The following is a 19,162-nucleotide window of genomic DNA, read 5'->3' on the forward strand; positions in this document are numbered from 1 at the left end:
TATCCCTCTGAACATAGTAGAATAAACAAAAGATTTGAGAAAGTGGACCTAGATAATATTTTGGAAGATGTGTTGAATTATCAATGATAATTTACAAATGCATTGTGCATAAAACATACCACCAATGATAGTCGTACAAGGCAACGAAGCAAACAAAACAAATTCTTTGAGCCCTTGTCATTAGTCCTCCCGTGGGATTGAAACGTAACAAAAGTCATTATTTATAGGGGGTGTGAACACAACCATAGGGTATGTGGAAATCACATAATATGAAACTTCTGCATCACATTCATGTCAATTAAAGGCATTAGTCATAACCCCCGTATCAACGCCTTTTCATTTCATCAATCAATTGAATGGTTTGAACGTTACAACTTACTATTTAATCCAAAAGAATAGACCGAGAAACTTCCTGCATCGCATTCATGTGTATTTAAGGCATCAGTTTTAACCCCCTCATATCAACGTCTCTTCGTTTTGAATATCAATTCAATGGCTTGAATGTAGTCTAATTTACTATCGTGGTCAACTTGCGTAGAATTTAATGACAATTAGATATTTAAAGATAATATGAGATTAAAGGTAATATGAGATTAATGGTGCCATCAATCTTAGAAAATTAAAGGTAACATGGATTAAAATAAAGGGGCAAAAATGGTCATGTTAGAATGTATCATTCTTATTATAAGGGGTAGATTAGAAATTTAAAAGTTGAATTGGAGGTAATAAATGGACCCCCAACTCAACTTTTATATTATACTAGGATAGTCGCGTCAGTGCTTCGCACGTGCTTTGATTTATTGGTTCAAATTATGAATGAAGTGGTACATGATATATACAATATGCTCTTAAATCAAATAATTATGTGAAAAAGAAATTAGTTACATAATTTTCATCCAAGTATATATTATGTTCAACTTATCTTCAATTCAAACATTTATTATCGTATATATATTTTGGACACTTAGGCATGTGAAAAATATTTTAGTTTATTTCTATGAAAATTTTGATCAATTTTTTACTATCACAAAAATATAGGTATATAAAAACCATCAAGTAAAAACATGAAGCGAATTATGTAAGTGAAAAGACCAACGTTAAATAAAATGATTATATCATGTTAACGTGGATGAGCTAATTGAGCTTGTCACTCCTCCCCATAATCAAATATTGTTACAAGTTTATTCACAATTTGAGCATTAATTTAATCAAATCCTACCCACTTGATTTTGCTATATACACTTTGTATATGATATAATAGCAGAATATCTAATCGGTTATCACAGCTAATACCTATCTAAGATTGCTTGTATCTGATATAGCTAAAGAACTTATATAAGTAACTTTATGTGTTTAGTAATAAGAAAACAACATCGTATAATAACCAAGTCGCAGGCTCTAATGTCAAACCTTTTTTATATAAATATGAAGTTTTTGGAAAACAAGAAGTAATATTCATGAAAAGTATGAATTCTGCAAAGGTGGAAGAAATTCATTACGGTCATAAGTCTAATCTAATCACAAATAATGAGATCCTTCCTCGGAATTTACTTACTAAATGACTGTGAGACTATCTTTGAACTTATTTATATCGTTCATAATTCATCATTGGAAGATTTTGATTTTGTAGCATCTGCATGATCTTCACCAGATACCATCATCCAAATCCAATTGCCTCAAAGAATATCCTCCTCAAGTTTATTATTCTTGGTTGATAGATCTCATCTTTGTATACGGATAGCACATAAGACTATCACTGAATTTTAGATAATGTTATAAACAATCTCATAGTATCTTCTTCATTGCTTTTAGTGAATTTTGCAGCCAAAAATAAGCAAGCAAACCACTCTTATGTCAATAAATGTCCAGAGCATTCCAAGAATGATAAAATCAATCTTTATTACTACCATAAAAAGAAACATGCACCATATTATTTGTGACTAAGAATTTTAGTAGATGTTAGAACGAGATATTAATAATGTATAACCAGAACATGAGATGAAGAAAGTACTTCATAAATACATAGATAATCAGACATATGCATGTTTGATTATCAATGACAATGATTTTATCATATGTATCTTCAAGTCATTTTGAGAACATGCAGTCACTTACCTGTTTCAAATCTCTGTCTATCTTGTTGTAGAAACGTAGAAAGTAATCATAAGACTTAGATGCAAATAACAATCACAATTCATTACTCAAAAGTAAGAATATTATATAGATTAGTAACAAATAAGAATCATTATGGACAATAAAGAGAACATTACCTCAATAGATAAGATGAGAAGAGCATAGATACCAGTACACAAACTGCCAACAAAAAATGGTCAATGAGATTGACCTTAATGTATAGTAGCACAGTGATGCGAGTAATGTTACTTGTGGATGGTCGTGTTAATAGCATTTCCACCAATTAAACCATCGGATTTGAAATTCTCAAGTGATATATGTGTCAAGCATTATAGACCTATCAAGCTTAATATAACAGAGATTGAGTATACAAATAATTATCTCACACCCATCCATAACAAACTATGGATTTCTCTGATAAAATAAAACTCCAATATCATGAGATAAATACCCACAAATAAGTATGATTATCTATGTATTTATAAAGTATTTCTTCATGTGATGTTCTGTATGTTTTATAACTGTATTCAATATTTCATTAATGCCAAACCCTACACTTATGAGATTATCTATAAGAATGATATAACCCGACAAATTAGTATGCATTTTCATGTCTAAGAAGGTAGTTGTAACAACAGGCATCAACTGATTAATAATTACATCAAAACAATCTATTCATGTTGATAGATTATAAATTCACTTAATAAATATGACATGAAAATAGTTAATTGGTTCTCATCAAAGCTTCAACTACATGTTGTGTTCGTTCACACCAAAATCATATCCCTCATATAACACATAACACCATTCATTTGCAGATATCGATGAATTTTTATGAAACATGTAAAAACAAAACAAAAATCAAAGTTAGTAATCCCCTTGGAACAAATAAACAAACTAAACCTGGAATGGTAGTAAATCTTAAAATTTAACCCAAATTAAACCTTAACTGGTAGTAATTCGTCCTTAATCTTGAGTACTATAACTGCGATTGAACACCATCGCCCAGGCAGACCAGGATCGCATCATCTGGAAAGGGTCTGATTAAATGTATTGATAATGACAATCGAACCAGGTTGATCACACAAATAGATAGAGATAGAGAAAGGAAAAAACATGTTAACATTTTGCCAAAAAATTCTTACAATTTGACCCATATCACTCCATTTCGATCTTTGTATGCTTCATCTGCATTCTCAAACTAACCGGTGCTTTGTGAGCATGGTTGTAACAAACATGCAAGATATGCAAGACCATTGGTGGGCAAGAGTCACGACAGAAAAACCGGAGCATTAGAGAGAGGACATGGTAGTGAAGAGGAATTGAATGAGCTACAAATAAAGAGCAAAAGAGTTTCAAATATCAGAACAAAACTTATTAGGACTCTGAAAGAGCATCCAAAGATTTGTAATATGATTATAAATGATTTTAATAAAAAACGATAATATTTTTACATTAAGACTAATTGAAAGGAAACTTGATTAATAGAGTTTTTAGTGGAACAGAAAATTTTAAAAATTGACTTAGAGTACATTAACTATTAAATGAATTCTTTTAGGTTAGGGATTTGTTTGGTAAGAGCTCCTTATCAAGTATAATGGAATTATTTCAAATAAGTCTTTTTTAAATATTTAAAACGTGTCAATTTTGTAAAACTAAAATCTTTATTAATATTATTATAATTTTATTGTACCAAACATCATATTGTAAAAATGTACTTGTAATTAAAAACGCTATTGTAATCCGCTTTTGGCAAATAAATCCTAGATTAGATTAGATGTTGAGATCAATAGTAATAAAGTATGAGAACTTTTATTTGACTATTTATCTTACCTAACTAATTGTCTTTATTTGAGAGTTTTTATTTTTTCACATTTATTTCAAGAATAATCAAATGGTAAATTGGAAATTTAAATAAAACTAAGTTGAGTTTGAAGAACGGGTTGAATTCAGAAGGATAGAAGAATTGTAAAGGATGAGGTGTAACGACCATTTAGAATGGCAAAATGTGAGGTGTAATGGCAATTTAGAACATTGGAATATGCAAAGCTCTAGCCATTGATGAAGGAAAATACCAAAGCCTTATATGTTAGTTAATTTAAAGTCGTGGACATTAAGTGAGTTTAGGGTGAGGATAAAATGAAAAGTAGTTATAAATATCAATTGAAAGGTGAAAACAAGTTACATTATTATTTCAGAAGTAATAACTCCATAGTTATAGAGAACAACAAAGAAGTCACTTATTCCTACTATAGTTTTTTTGTTCATATGAAATTTTCAATCATGGTGTTAGTTATTTAAAGTAATTAGAGATATCTGAGTAATCTTTCTTGAAGTATGGATAACTTTTTAGATCTGTGATTCAATCAGTAGTGTTTTGGTTCAAGATTGAAATTCCATAGAGATAATAGAGGGATTTTGAGGTACTAGAAGATTAATTTCTCAAAGCTTTAGTCCTGGCTGATAGTGTAAGGAGAAAAAACAACCAGATTTCAGGGAGAACAATCAGTTTATCAATTATATCAGAAAATTTGACATTAGCAATGAAAAATCAATACAAAATCAAGTACACCAATGTAATGAAACTGAAAAATGTAAATTATATCAGGAAAGGTTAAACATTGGTGTTGAGAAAGAAGTAAATTAGACTTTGTAGACCTTATAAACAATAACATTTTACTTCTTTTGACAAGTTACATAATTTGGTGGCCTGTTGAAGTCCTTTCACATGAATTTCAGATTCAATACAACAAATATGATGTCAGAGGCTAAACTATATGATTTAATAAACCTAAACTATAATTTTCAGACAATCTAAATGGCATCAGGTTAAGATGGATTAATTATTAATCACAAAAACACTTTATGAACCCTAAAATCGAGTAATACTTGTTCATCGGCCTAATGAAATCCATGCTACGATATTTGCCTTGTGCGTTCATCACATCCCATTTTCTACACACCATCACCTTGATTCGTGGCTTGGTGACCACACGCAGTGCGTCGAGACCCACATACATATCTTGGCCAAGTGGAGCCTTTCCTTTGTCCATTGACATCGTTTGGGGGATGAAAAGCAAGAGAAGAAGATATGTTAGGGCTGGAATACTAGACAGATTTTGGAAAGGAAATAGAAATAACGACTGAACATTATAATGTGTACTTATTGAGCAAAATCTCAGGTCAAATTTGTTACAGTTGATAGAGGGAGTTAAAAGACATTAATGGGTGTGGTGAGGGAGAAGACGGAGCGTTCTTACCATTGAAGACGTTGTAGTATCCGTGTTTATTTTTTTAACTTATCTTACAAGATTCAATGTAATTTCGTATGTTCATGAGGGGCATAAAAAGATAATGTTAGAAGATATTAGTCTATTGTAAGGGGTAGATTAGGAATTTTGAAGTTGAATTGGAGGTAATAAATTGACCCCCAACTCAAATTTTATAGTATACTAGACCTTCAGCCCGTGCTACGCACGGGCTTTGATTATTCTATTGTGATTACACTGCGTGCTTTTTTGTATTATATGTGATAAGATTAGAAGATTAGACCTAGAATCTTTTTGCTCGTGCTTTTCACGGGTCTTATGTATCAATATTTTAGCTTATGTGATGAGATTGATTTGTATTTCATGTAGGTCTAATTCTAAGTTATTTCATACAATGTTTAATAGGTCTAATTCTAATCATTGTAAACGACCATATATTTTATACACAACTAAATAGCTTTTATTGAAAATAGGTCTTAATTTCTTAAAAATGTCCTCAATTACTTTTTGATGACATCATAATAACCATAAATTACATGCAAAACCCATAATTTCTTAAAAATGCCCTCAATTACTGTTTGATGACACCCCTAAAAGTTCATTTATATATACGTCGATATTAGATACTTGATATTAGATAGATTAATATATATGTTATAGATAGATTAGATTAGATTTATATTTTAAAATCCTACATACTTAATATAATCATATATCAATTTTATCTTATAATTGGATAACATGTCAATTTCGGTCAAGTTGTTATAATAAGTTAAACCATTAGATTCCAATAATAATTGATATCTTTTTAGCTAAGACAATTACTCAGAATTATTGAGTCATTTATTTTTGAGAGTTAAACTAATGAGAACTACTTGAGTTTTCTTTTTATCTCTTAAGATTAATTAGAAGATAATTAATAGGGTATATTGAGGACATTTATTATTTTTGATATGGGCATGATACTTATATATTAGAAAATGTGATGATAAAATTTAAAGGTACACATGGAGGTGTCATGTATATGATTTTGAATTGAAACATAATATTACATATTAAACATTATTTTCAAATAATACAATTGAACTTGCGATTGTGATTTCTTTAATATGCTTTACTCAACATTTGATAAAATGTTTATATTTTTATCAACGGATAAATATTTTTTTGTGTAATTTGATACTCATATGGAATTATAAATTATGTACAAAACTAAGTTGAAAATAATACATTTCTTTTTAAAATACTCCATAATTTTAGTAGGATGAGTTATTGGTCATTTATTGTTTTTGAACTCTTGTAACTTCTGCGTTAAATGTCATTACTTTGGCCGGATGAATTGAATCGTTAAATGCCATTACTTTGGCCGAATGAATTGAATTTGCCATTACTAAAAAGCAATAGCCTAGCCATTTTGCAATTATCAATTACTCATATTCACATCCCTAAATACGAAGTTGCTAATTTCGCCTCTCTATTGGGCAACTTGTTTTCACATCATGCCTTTTAAGTCTTCGACAATATTATTTAAGGTAGAAGTATTGTGGGTAGGTGAAAGCAATGGAAGGTTGAAACGTCTGCTTGTTGGTGTATGTGAATGAAACAGTTTTCTATGGAAAAAAGCAAATGTTTCCCCACAAGGATCTTAATTTGACATTCAGACATTAAATCTCTTACAAATTCCAGATGTTGAGTGCATATTTGTTTTTCATTCTCCTTTCTCCCTACGACCCACTTGTTCGTTCGTCCACGACCCCATCCACTGCTGCAACGTCGTCTTCCATGTAGGCCTGTGGTACATAATTGATTCATATGCTTGATATGGCTTACTATTTATTTGTTTTAAATTCCTTTACATACTTCATTCCCCATCGTTACCTGCATCGTCGTTCGAGGTTGTTGAATGCTTCTTTAAACACGACGTTCGTGTAGTTTGGTGGGTTGCGTCCGCTTTGTAGCAACATAATTTTAAGACCCGAGGGTCTTGTCACCCTGGAGATAGCCACATATAGTTGGCCGTGACAGAAGACCGGCTTCGGAAGGTACAAACCGACGATGTTCAATGATTGTCCCTGGCTCTTGTTTATTGTCATCGCAAAGCACGCCTTTACAGGGAATTGCCTTCTTTTCATTAAAAAGGCCACCTTGTTTGAGTCGAGCTTAGAGTGATTCGTGGAATTATGACTCTATTACCAACGCAGTTGCCTGTGATTATTTCCGCCTCAATAACCCATTCTCTAAGGTGTGTTATGATTAGCCTCGTTCCGTTGCAAAGTCCTTTGGTGGGGTTAACGTACCGTAGAAGCATGACCGACAATCCCTTCTTCAGGTGTAGATCATGAGGTGTCATTCCTGTAATGGTATATAAGTGATGTTTAAATGTTTTCGGAGTTCCTTTCCCTACTCTACAAAGCACTAAATACGTATGACATGGTTGCTTTAGTTGGAAGATGAAACAGGTATTACAAATGCTGCTTTAATGAGGTGGACATTTTATTCGACGTTGCTTGGAGCGTACCTGGGAAGTTGAGCGTGTTGAGGAATTCTATAGGGTACATGTGTCGTTGGTCGGTTGTGTCCGTAGATGCCATGCATATCTCGTCCGAGCTTTTGTACGTCTTCACTTCCTCTTGTAGGGCGTCAAACATATGTGTGTTGATGTCATCCGCATCCTGATTCAATGGGGTAAGGATCGCCCTGTCTTGTAGATACACGGTCTCTAGCTTTGTCTGGTACTCTGGGAATACCTCGTCGATGAGATCCTGTATATGGTTGGTTCCAGGTTTTGATGAGGTATTTTTGTGGTATCTTAATCAGGTTGCTTCGTCCTCATCGCCTTTTTTTATCGCAGGTTCTTTCCCTTCCCCAACCTGCCTAATCCATGCATGAACTCCTACTTCTCCGTATCTATCTCCCCGTTTGCCAATTTTTCTGCAACCCTCATGCTTTGACTCAGCTTTAGTATTCACAACTCTTCCATAGTGGGGAGTTGCTAATCGATGCTTGGACTATGTCTTGTCTCTTTCCCTTTGTTATAACCGACAATATTTGATGGAAATCTCCTCCTAAGAGCACCGGTATGCCCCCAAATAGTCGGTTCCTGTTGGTTTCATGTTTTGTTGCTCTTATGTCTTGCAATGTTCTATTAAGTGCCTCAAAAGCAACCTTTGTGTAAATGGAGCCTCGTCCCAAATTATAAATTGGACTTCTTGTTATGAGCTGTGCAAGTGCGATCTTTGTGGTATTCCGCACGTACTGTTTTCAAGTAGCTCTAAGGGGATCACAAATCTACTGTGGGCTGTTCGGCCGCCCAATAGAAGCAATGCTGCTATCCCTGCCACATAATACCATGTTAAGTTACATGACATTGAGAATGCAAGAAATATGTTGCTTTTTTATTTTAAATCATTTGTTAGCCTATTCCATGTATTGGATAGGTGAGTACTCTCAACCATTCTTATTTAGTTCCAACTGCAAAGTGCTAAATAGTTAAAATGTCCACTACTGCTGACTGTATCTGTATTGTTTTTTTTAGTTTCCATAATTTATATTTACCTAGTTGAGATAATGCCATGTTAATCACAAATCTAGGGTGCTCTGAAATTGAATAGTTTGTTGAATGTGTACTTGATGAAGCTACAGCTAGGACAATGTTCCCTTCAGAACGTATCTTGGCCATTATAACCTTATACAGGAATGTCTTTCCCGTGCCGCCCGCCCATAGACAAAGAATATCCCCCCGGTTTTAGCCTCCACCGCTGTCAATACTCTTGTGTATACTAACATTTGTTCGTGGTTTAGTTGTGGCTTTAGTTCTTTATGTAGCTCCGCCATTTATGCCGTGTTGTATGCCAATTCCTCCCGAATCAGCCTGTTATCCATAGGGGTCAGTAGTGATTTGTCTGGCATCGGGAGGTCGGGGTAGTCGGTTAGGGATTTTCCGTGCCTCCCCAGGTTGTCCTCTATTTGAATAAGGCATATGTCAGGATTTGCTCATCAGTCAGTTGAAGCGTTGGAATCTAAACAAGCGTCTTTTTTGGTATAGTATGTCCTCGGATAAGGCTTCCCAATTAGCAGCCCTAAAGCTTCGACGGTGAGCTCACTTCGCAGAATAATAGTATTGTTACAGATAGCTCTCTCAGATGCGTCTCAGTTGCCCATAATTGTGCTTCTTTATATGTCGTCACTCCCGGTCTTCATTAACATTCCTCTAGCGTAGCAGGCCTCCAGTATGTAGTGTACACATGCCCCTCACAGTTCGAATATCGTCATACGACAACGGTCCTTTCACCACATTCAATAGCATTCTCATATAGTACCTTTCACCCGCAGCCGGGTTGCAGTATACTATCCTCCCAATGGGTTTTTGGCTCCCACGCTTTTTCCATTTTTTTGCTGTCTTATTCCACACATAATTCGTTGGTATTTCTGCGTAAGTGTATCGCCATGCTGGGCTGGGTCTCGTCTGTGAGTGCGAGCCACTCTGTGAACATGCTCTGTTTCACATTATCAGATGATACTATGCTTGGTCAAGTGTTGGTAATCTGATAGTGTTACTGGAATCTGATTTGTCAAGTGGAATGATAGGCGAATGACGGCGGGCCAGCTGTAGTGTATGCCAAACCTGAAGAGGGCTAGAGGGCCTCGCACGCTGATAGGAATCTGCACATTAGGTAGCTATTTATCTCATCAATTTCCTTTCAGTGTTGATTCTCCATTCTCTAATTCTCCTCCATCTTTCATTACCAACACCGTTGCACGGCCAGGTCCCTTATTTATGTACTTGAACAGGTCTTTATTGCCCGTGATTGATTGCACCACTCCATGTTTTATGTGGGCGTCGTATTTAAGGAGTAAGTACCGATTATATGGTACGATGTGACCATTGTTCAGATCAATTCTCCCTTTGTCACCTTTCTGTCATTATCTCTGTGTCTGTATACAGGGAAACCTTCCTGATCTAGAGTTGTCTCTATGTAGAACGGCCTCGGGAATCACTTTGAGCACTCACCGTCAATCATGCACGGGGCACTCTTGTTTGATTCCCCGCAAGGTCCGTGCATCATATGGTTTGTAACTGATTGTAAGCTTGCGGGTCCATCTCTGACATGGAATTTCTGCACATATGTAGTTGTCCAAATCTTTTCCCACTCTGACATTGGCCTTGTTTTTCAGCCAGAGAAGTATATGTGCATGTGGTAGCCCTCTCTTCTGGAACTCTATTGTGGTATATAACTGCGGGAAGATGTAAATAGAATTGTGAGCTCTATTTCAATGATATATAAATTTAGTAGCAGGTAATCATTTGTTTGCAAGCATACTGACTGTTTCTTAATGTTTTGTTATTCTTTGAATGTTAAACATCCTGCTGCAAATAAGTTTAGCATTGTTTTGCTAATATGTAGCTCCCTGTACTGCACAACAGCCTCTATATCAGTGTTGTTGCAGTTAAAAAATCACTGCTTAGTACTTCTACAGATTAGTTATGTTTTGAGGCCTGCGCAATGTATTCGAATGCCACTGGTATTATTATCACTACGTTGTGGATGCTGCAAGTTCTTGGTCTTTCATGTTTCATCTCTAAAAATAGTGTGCTGATGTTGGTTTGGCTGTAGCTACACATTTATTAAGTTTAGGATAGTCTGTTCTATGTCTTCGATATGTGTTTGTTGTCACCTTTTGTTATTGAGTTGCAATCACAAAGGGTTAATTAAGTATTTGTTCTGGGTGTGTTATAATATCACTTCTGGAGATTAGTTCTGTTTTTTACATTATAGCTTAGCTCGATTTCTATGGATGCCGCTGGTTTTTAATATGAATAGCGCAACAGTAGGAGTTTCTAGTCGGGCCCTTAACTGGCTCTATTTGGTATCTTATGACGTATTGTTTTACTAGTTTATATATTGTTAACTCGCGTTCGTCTGGTGAGATCTTTGAAGAGCTTATTCTTCACAAATGTCTGTCATATGAGCCTCCATTGAATAAAGATTATAAAAGATGCAGTCCTGATTTTCTGATTTATTAGCTGAGCTACATTGGCTACTAAAACCATGATTTTGTTATGAGCTATAGAACCTTAAAATACTGATTTTCCGGTTTATCGACTCATAAACATGGACTACTGATACCATGTGTTACTTATGAGCTTGCATAAACTTCTGAAGTTTTGAAATCATGTTCTTTGGGTTTATCACCTATTTTAATGGAATCAATAATTATTTTTGAGCTTACATAGACTCTTGAAAGTTTGATAAATATGAGTTTCTGTTTAGCATCACTTGTTTACTGAAAGTCTGAATTATTTTTGACCTTACATAAACTACTTGAATTCATGAGTTTCGGGTATATTATCAGCTCATTTCACCGAAACCACGAATTAGTTATATGCTTAATTAGACTTTGTTAATTTTTGAAAACTGGACTTTTCTGTTTATCTCTTTTAAATTTGTTCTTCAGTAGTTTTTTTCCCTACATGTGATACTGCTATGCCAATGACCACCCTTTTCTGCGAAGTCCTGTTTTTATGTTTATATTTCCCTAGATGTGGTAATGGCATGTGGGGTTCACAGACTGTTAAAACCAAGAGGCATTATCTTAATTCATAAGAATGTGTAAGCCTTTGCTGGGTTTAATATGTGAATGTGCTTAGTAAATATCTGCATAAAATTGTGTAGAGATTGGTCCTTTTAAATTTAGTTTCTTCCCTAATATGTCTGGTATAGTGTAAGGGGGTCTGTATCAAATAGTTGTACATTGAAACACAATTACAGTGCAGGTGTAGTTAAGTTGTACCTGCATGGAGGGGTCCAAAGATTTCCTTCTCTTTATGTCCTCTACACTGTTCATTTGGAGCTTGATCATAGGTCCGGTCTGTCACTGGGCGTCAGCCACTTGAATGGTGATATAATGTTAGTCATTTCAGGCCATTTTAGATTCGTTGTGAAGGTAATGAATAATGCAGGATTCCCGTAGGCCCGACAAAGAGCCATAGCATCCTTGTAGTTTTGTGCCATATATCTGGGGCTGCTGGTGAATGTGACAGGTAGGATTATTCTCTTTCCCACTGCTCTGGCATCAGTATCTCCCTGCATAACACCATCGCAGATATTATTGTATAGATCTGCATGCAATTTTTTTTGGTTGAAACGGATCCATCGTAGCCGCCCTCCTCTACGGCCGTGTAAGCATCCACAATGTATTGGTGGAAATAGCCTTCCCGCATGTGTTAATGTGAAACCCTCATTACATCTTTGTTGTATGCGGAAACAATTATATTCTCGCATAGTTACGTATTCGGTTTGCCTCGTGTATCTGTTTCATGTGTGGAGTACTCAATCTTGACATGAAAACCGTCTTCTCCATGTGGGAACAACAGAGAATATTGTAGATCCATGTACATAGGATGCAGTTCTGAGATACGCTGTGGGCCTGCAACCTTGCTCTCGACGTAGATGTCCCCTTGGGGCAGTGCTCTCTCCCAAATCCCGTATGATAAGAGCTGCAACCTCTCGAACCGCTGGGAAATTGTACTGGCGTAAGTGTGGAGACCGTTGACCAATACACTTAGCTTTGAAGTTCTATCGATTGATTTGTCCGTGCCCAATCTCTAGCCATCCTGAATGCCTTTGTTGCAGCACTGTGGTTATCCAACATCCCAATAAGGCCAGTAACAATGCAGGATCAACATCAGTACTCGTAAGGTTCATACAACCCATTATCCGCTGCACCTCAGTCTGGGTATCACAAAATACAACTGCATAACGCGACGGATTACCCTTAGTAGGCAGTAGACTACCATCCGGTGATAGTTTTGACCACATATACGAAAAGGTATATGGACCTCGTGTATGATTGATTTTGTCATCATTTTTTTCTCCAAAAGATGTGCACGCGAACATGCTGTTGTAGACTCTTATTATTTGTCGGAACAACCTGCTGCAATTGTAGTCATTGCGATCAGTAGGGAATACAATGATTCTGGTGGTGGGTGTATAATTGGCATTTTAACCTTCCCCTCCTTACAACATATCGAGAAGGATGGATTGTTTTTGTTGGAGGAATGGAGCCTTTCTTCAATCCACATTATCGCATTGCATGAGCTACATTGGGTTGGTGATGGATCAAGATTTGCGTACTTCACATTCGTATCTGCTGACAGGATTGTTGTGTTAATGCAGGATTATATGCTGAATGTCAATTTATAGTAAGCAAACAAACTTTCAGGATTTATTGCTGGTGGTTTCTTTGTCTTTCCCACTCTAACTGGTTGTGCTGCCTCGCCTATAGTCATAGTATTTCTTAAATGTCAGATGCATTACTCAAGACGTATGCTTGAAGAAACATTTCAAGCTGTGCAGTAAATAATGGTAACATACTTGAAGATGTCATTTCGATACCGCAGAATGTGTGAATGATCCCATGTTCATCAACCCGTGTTGTTGTTCCGAATCTGAGGGGAAACCGGTATCCTCCGAAGTCCGACAAGTTATCTGCATGAATGAGGGTAGATTAAATTAGCAGATTTCAATTGACATTCTAAATTGTAAATCAATTACAGTTTGTAAATATACCAAGTACTTTGCTATTTTTCTTCCTTCCCATTGTAGCAGCCTCCCGGTGCTAGCTGTTTTACCTTGTAGTAGTATCCACTCCCTGTCGTTCTCTGTCTGTTGTTTGCTTCATTCTGTGTTTTTTCATATGTTAATGAATTTGGATGATTAAGAATTATTGATGGTGAGCTGCTTCATCTTCTTGCTGAACGTATTTAATTTGGCAGGCCTTTATATCTAGAGTTTCAGTCAAAGGCTATGTAACTCCATGTGTGAATCTGAGAAGGCTTTTATATTGTTCTGATTCTTGAATAAATTAATGGATTTCTAACTGCATATTTAATGTGATTTTATTCCCTGGATGTTTAAGGCTATGTAGCTCCATGTGTGAATGTGAGAAGGCTTTTATATTGTTTTTGATTCCTGAATAAATTCATTGATTTGTAACTGCATATTTAATGTGATTGTATTCCTGCATGTTTATGCATTTTAAGCAAGTTTCCACTCCAGGAATTTCTTTTGACACCGGATTGTGATTAGTTTCATAAACATGCAGGGTAAAATGTGATTGTATTCCTGCATGTTTATACAATAGCTATTCTAAATTCAGAATACAACCACTGTGTATTAGTTGTACTGGTGGTCTTGTGATTAGTTTTATTTTGTCTGTTTCATTTTTTACACTACGAAGTACCGGTTTCTTTCATCAAAAGTTGCAGCTCATGGTAGGTTTACACATCCTATACCCAACCATAAGGGTCTCAAAATGACGTGTGCTGAGAATATTTATGCTAATTATAATTCTATATGAGATAGGATATGAATTTAAGGTTGAGAAGTGGACTGCGAAGCAGCTTGTGCTGATGCAGATTCTGCTGGTGCAGATTGTGCTGATGCAGATATTGGACTTAGGAGTGAAATTCCTCAGTGGCAGTCCAACACCTTAAGTGTAGTTCAAGGACAGTGACTGCCGACAGTACATTGCCTAAAACATAACATAGAAGCATGCAGAGAAGCAGTTTCTAAACAGTTGCAGTTGAACATAATATATGTAGCCTGACCAAGTAGAGTGATTGTAGGAATTAAATAAATTGAACATAACATAGAATGATTCACCTTTGAACCAAAGTAGTAAACTCGATGGAAAGAATCCTGGCGATGATAACATGTTCTCAAAGACAGTGAATAAAAGAAGTATGGCAACACCAGCACGGTTGAATATATGTAGCCCTTGCTTAATTCTGAGAAAATGCGTTTGAAACATAGCTATAAAGTATAAGGTGATGATGAAGGATATAGCAAAAAACATGTTATTTTCTTTGATTGTAGGAATTCAGTTCAAAATGTTCAAAATGGGACATTTATTCAAAAGGAAAAAACGTCTACTGTGCTTAAATGAAATCGAGCATAGTGTAGTGTTCTATGCCTTTCCTTCTCCCATATTACTCCTCATTTGATGACCATACAACTAACTTCTTCTTGCGTTTCTGTGGCTTCAGTTTTGTGTCCACAATTTGGAAATCCTCCTCTTTCTGAGTCACTGACATGAGGCAGAAATATAATGGTCAATAGTGTTGGGTGCTTTTTGATTATTTACATGGTCTATCAGACTGTAATCACTTGTTGGGAAATCCTCCTCTCCCACTCCAGGAATTTCATTTATTTTTTTTATGGATGTAATTGCTTGGCTATACCCGCAAATAAATTTCTATGTAATGCGGGATGTATATGGAAATACAGTTTGGAGAAGTTTGACTTAAAATCAGATTTCACTTAATCTTAGACGTCGTTATATGCATATTGTTTATTAAAACAAAAATACGTAGTTAAATACAGAGTACTAAACCTAGACAGGAATCTAACATGTATATTACAAAGTTACCGGTATCAGATTTTGTAATACCTATTGTAGTCAAGATACCAAGTCAAGTGACGCAGGTAACACTGGTGTATCAGTTGTACTAGTGCCTTGTGATTATTTTTTTATTTTGTCTGTTTCATTTTTGACACTGCGAAGTACCGGTTTCTTTCATCAAAAGTTGCAGCTCATGGTTGGTTTACACATCCTATACCCAACCCATAAGGGTCTCAAATGACGCGTGCTGAGAATATTTATGCTCATTATAATTCTATATGAGATAGGATATGAATTTAAGGTTGAGAAGTTGACTTAGAAGCAGCTTGTGCTGATGCAGATTTTGTTGGTGCAGATTGTGCTGATGCAGATATCGGATTGAGGAGTGAAATTCACTCAGTGGCAGTCCAACACATTAAGTGTAGTTCAAGGACAGTGACTGCCGACAGTACAATGCCTAAAACATAACATAGAAGTATGCAGAGAAGCAGTTTCTAAACAGTTGCAGTCGAACATAATATATGTAGCCCGGCCAAGTAGAGTGATTGTAGAAATGAAATAAATTGAAACATAACATAGAATGATTCATCTATGAACCAAAATAGTAAACTCGATGGAAAGAATCCTGACAATGATAACAATGTTCTCAAAGACAGTTGAATAAAAAAAGTATGGCACACCAGCACGGTTGAATATATGTAGCCCTTGCTTAATTATGAGAAAATGCGTTTGAACCATAGCTATAAAGTATAAGGTGATGATGAAGGATATATCACAAAACATGTTATTCTTTCTTTGATGCAGGAATTCAGTTCAAAAGTGTTCAAAATGGGACATTTATTCTAAAGGGAAAACGTCTACTGTGCTTAACAAAACCGAGCATAGTCTAGTGTTCTATTCCTTTCCTTCTCCCATATTACTCCTCATCTGATGACCATACAACTGACTTCTTCTTGCATTTTTGTGGCTTCATCTTTGTGTCCACGATTTGGAAATCCACCTCTTCTGAGTCACTGACATGAGGCATAAATATAATTGTCAATAGTGTTGTGTGCTTTGTGATTATTTACATGGTCTATCAGATTGCAATTACTTGTTGGGAATTTGTTTATGCATTTATATTACTAATGAATCATGCACCTATAGTCACGGGGTGGGGACTCAGGGATTTCAAGATCAGGAAAATGCAGCTTGTATGGTGCAGTGGTGAATGCTACCACTCCTGCCTGTGAATTAAGCATTGGAATCAGTTGTGGCATCGGAAAAAAGGTAAGTTGCTCAGAACTCTGCATTCTATAACTTACTATTTGTCTAACTCTGATGTAAATTCATTTGGTTAAATTTGAGTGTCAAATTATGCAGATGGAATTGAATCTGTAACTGTTGTGTTTACATGTCATGGCTGCCACAATAATAATGACTATGGAAAAGCTAGAAAATGATTGCTAAACCACAACATAGTAACCAAAATCCGGAAAGTGTCAGGCCTACCTCTATATATTTATACAAACCAACAACCGGCTATAACTACTCACACATACTGATTACTTCTTGCCATTTGCACCGTGCAAATATTCCATTCTAGGTAATTGCAATTGTCCCTGTCAAAATATGCCATTCATTCTAGGTAATTGCAATGGCATCAGGGTCAATTGTACATGTCAAATACAACAGGACAATTGACCCTGATGCTCAAGATATGGACCCTAATCTATCTATCCATTCGTGAAATCCATATCTACCTATAGAATCATGTCCATCTACATAATTATCATACCCTTAACTGAATTGTAAGCATTTTTTGTTTTTGGTACGTTATCGTTGTTTGTGACTGGTCATCAATTATATCAATGTAGCAGAATGTTTCGTAGTCACCGGTATCATAATAAGTTTGGCTCTTCACTTCAAATGTCTTGTGTGCTCCAAGTAGAGACTTGATTCAAGTGGATCTTCACCTGGCTGCAAACATTATTGAAGTGGCAAATTCGATACCAAATGTATTAGGTGGTTATAAAGAAATAAGTCGCCTCATAATATGTGATGTTTACCTGGGTCTCTTGACGTAGTATGTATGCACTCTTGCCAATGAGTTTTTCAGCCTCCTCATCTTGAATTTTGAGCATCACAATTGAAGTGTTGTCGGTTACTTCAAGTTCAAGCTTCAACTTGGGTTCATATTCATTGATGTTTAGTAACGGTATGTAATCTGATGCATTGAATTGCGAGCTAAACATACCTGGTGATGGGATCATTGCAAAAGTCCTCACAGGAATTGCACAAAACATTGTATGCACGGTCTTCACACCCTTTTTGCACTCACATATTATTCATGTTCTGTAAAAACAGTTAGACATGTTGCAGATCTCTGAATTTTAACACAACAGTTAACCGTAGCGGATTTTTGTGTGGAAATCAAGAGTTAGTCAATATACATAAAGTCTCCAGGTGAAGGAATTTAATCTTTGTCACCGTGTTCCCGGGTGCAGAGTGTGCACGCCCCATGTAAAGCAGCTGCGTAAGGGACTGGTCCATCTGTTGGAGTGCTGGTTCGCCTACGTGTGGTGTTTGAGTGCTCAGTCCGCCGCGGAGCAGTTGCGAGAAAGCTACCATCTTCCCAATGTCATCTGGTGTGATGGGTGCCTGCACATATATATATATACACATCCGGTGGGCAACCGAAGCATCTCAGCGAACCAAAGGTCTATCATAGTTAATAAGGAATTATGTCACTACCCATGATCTTGAATGAGGTTTCTAGAGGTTGTCCACATTTCTATTAAAGAGTACATTCAATGCCAATTCAATCTTAATGCTCTTAATTAAGGGAGAGGAGAAGGTAAATAGTCTTGGGAAGTTATGTATAAACCAAAAGGTCTTTCACAGTTAATCCTGAATTATGTCACTTCCTATTTATCTAGAATGTAGGCATCTCAGCAAACCAAAGGTCCCATTTATCTGCAATGCAGTTCGCAGAGGCTTTACACACTTCTATTAAAGTGGTACAGTCAATGGAAATTCATCTTAATGCTCTCAATTAAGAAGAGGAGTAGGTAAACAGCCTCAGGAAGTTATGTATAAACCAAAGGTCTATCACAGTTAATCATGAATTATGTCACTACCCATTAATCTGGAATGCAGTTCCTCTCCACATTTCTATTCAAGTGGTACATTCAATCAAAATTCTATATTAATGCTCTTAATTAAGGAGAGGAGCAGGTAAACAGGCTCAGGAAGTTATGTATAAGATTATATATATATATTCAATTTCATTTCTTGTTCTTAGGATATTAAAGTGGCAGAAGTTACATACGCAATCAAACCGTCATTCTTTTCAAATTTTACAATTAGCTCTTAAA

General features: G+C 35.8%; 1 pseudogene; it reads right to left on the bottom strand.

The window, feature by feature from the left end:
- Window positions 1-7,276: 7,276 nt before the first annotated feature.
- On the bottom strand, window positions 7,277-13,300 carry LOC141248747 (uncharacterized; annotated as a pseudogene).
- Window positions 13,301-19,162: the final 5,862 nt, after the last annotated feature.

This window comes from Phyllobates terribilis, unplaced genomic scaffold, assembly GCF_046119375.1.
Source record: "Phyllobates terribilis strain yellow unplaced genomic scaffold, ASM4611937v1 Scaffold_3997__1_contigs__length_66676, whole genome shotgun sequence".
Lineage (NCBI taxonomy): Eukaryota > Metazoa > Chordata > Amphibia > Anura > Dendrobatidae > Phyllobates > Phyllobates terribilis.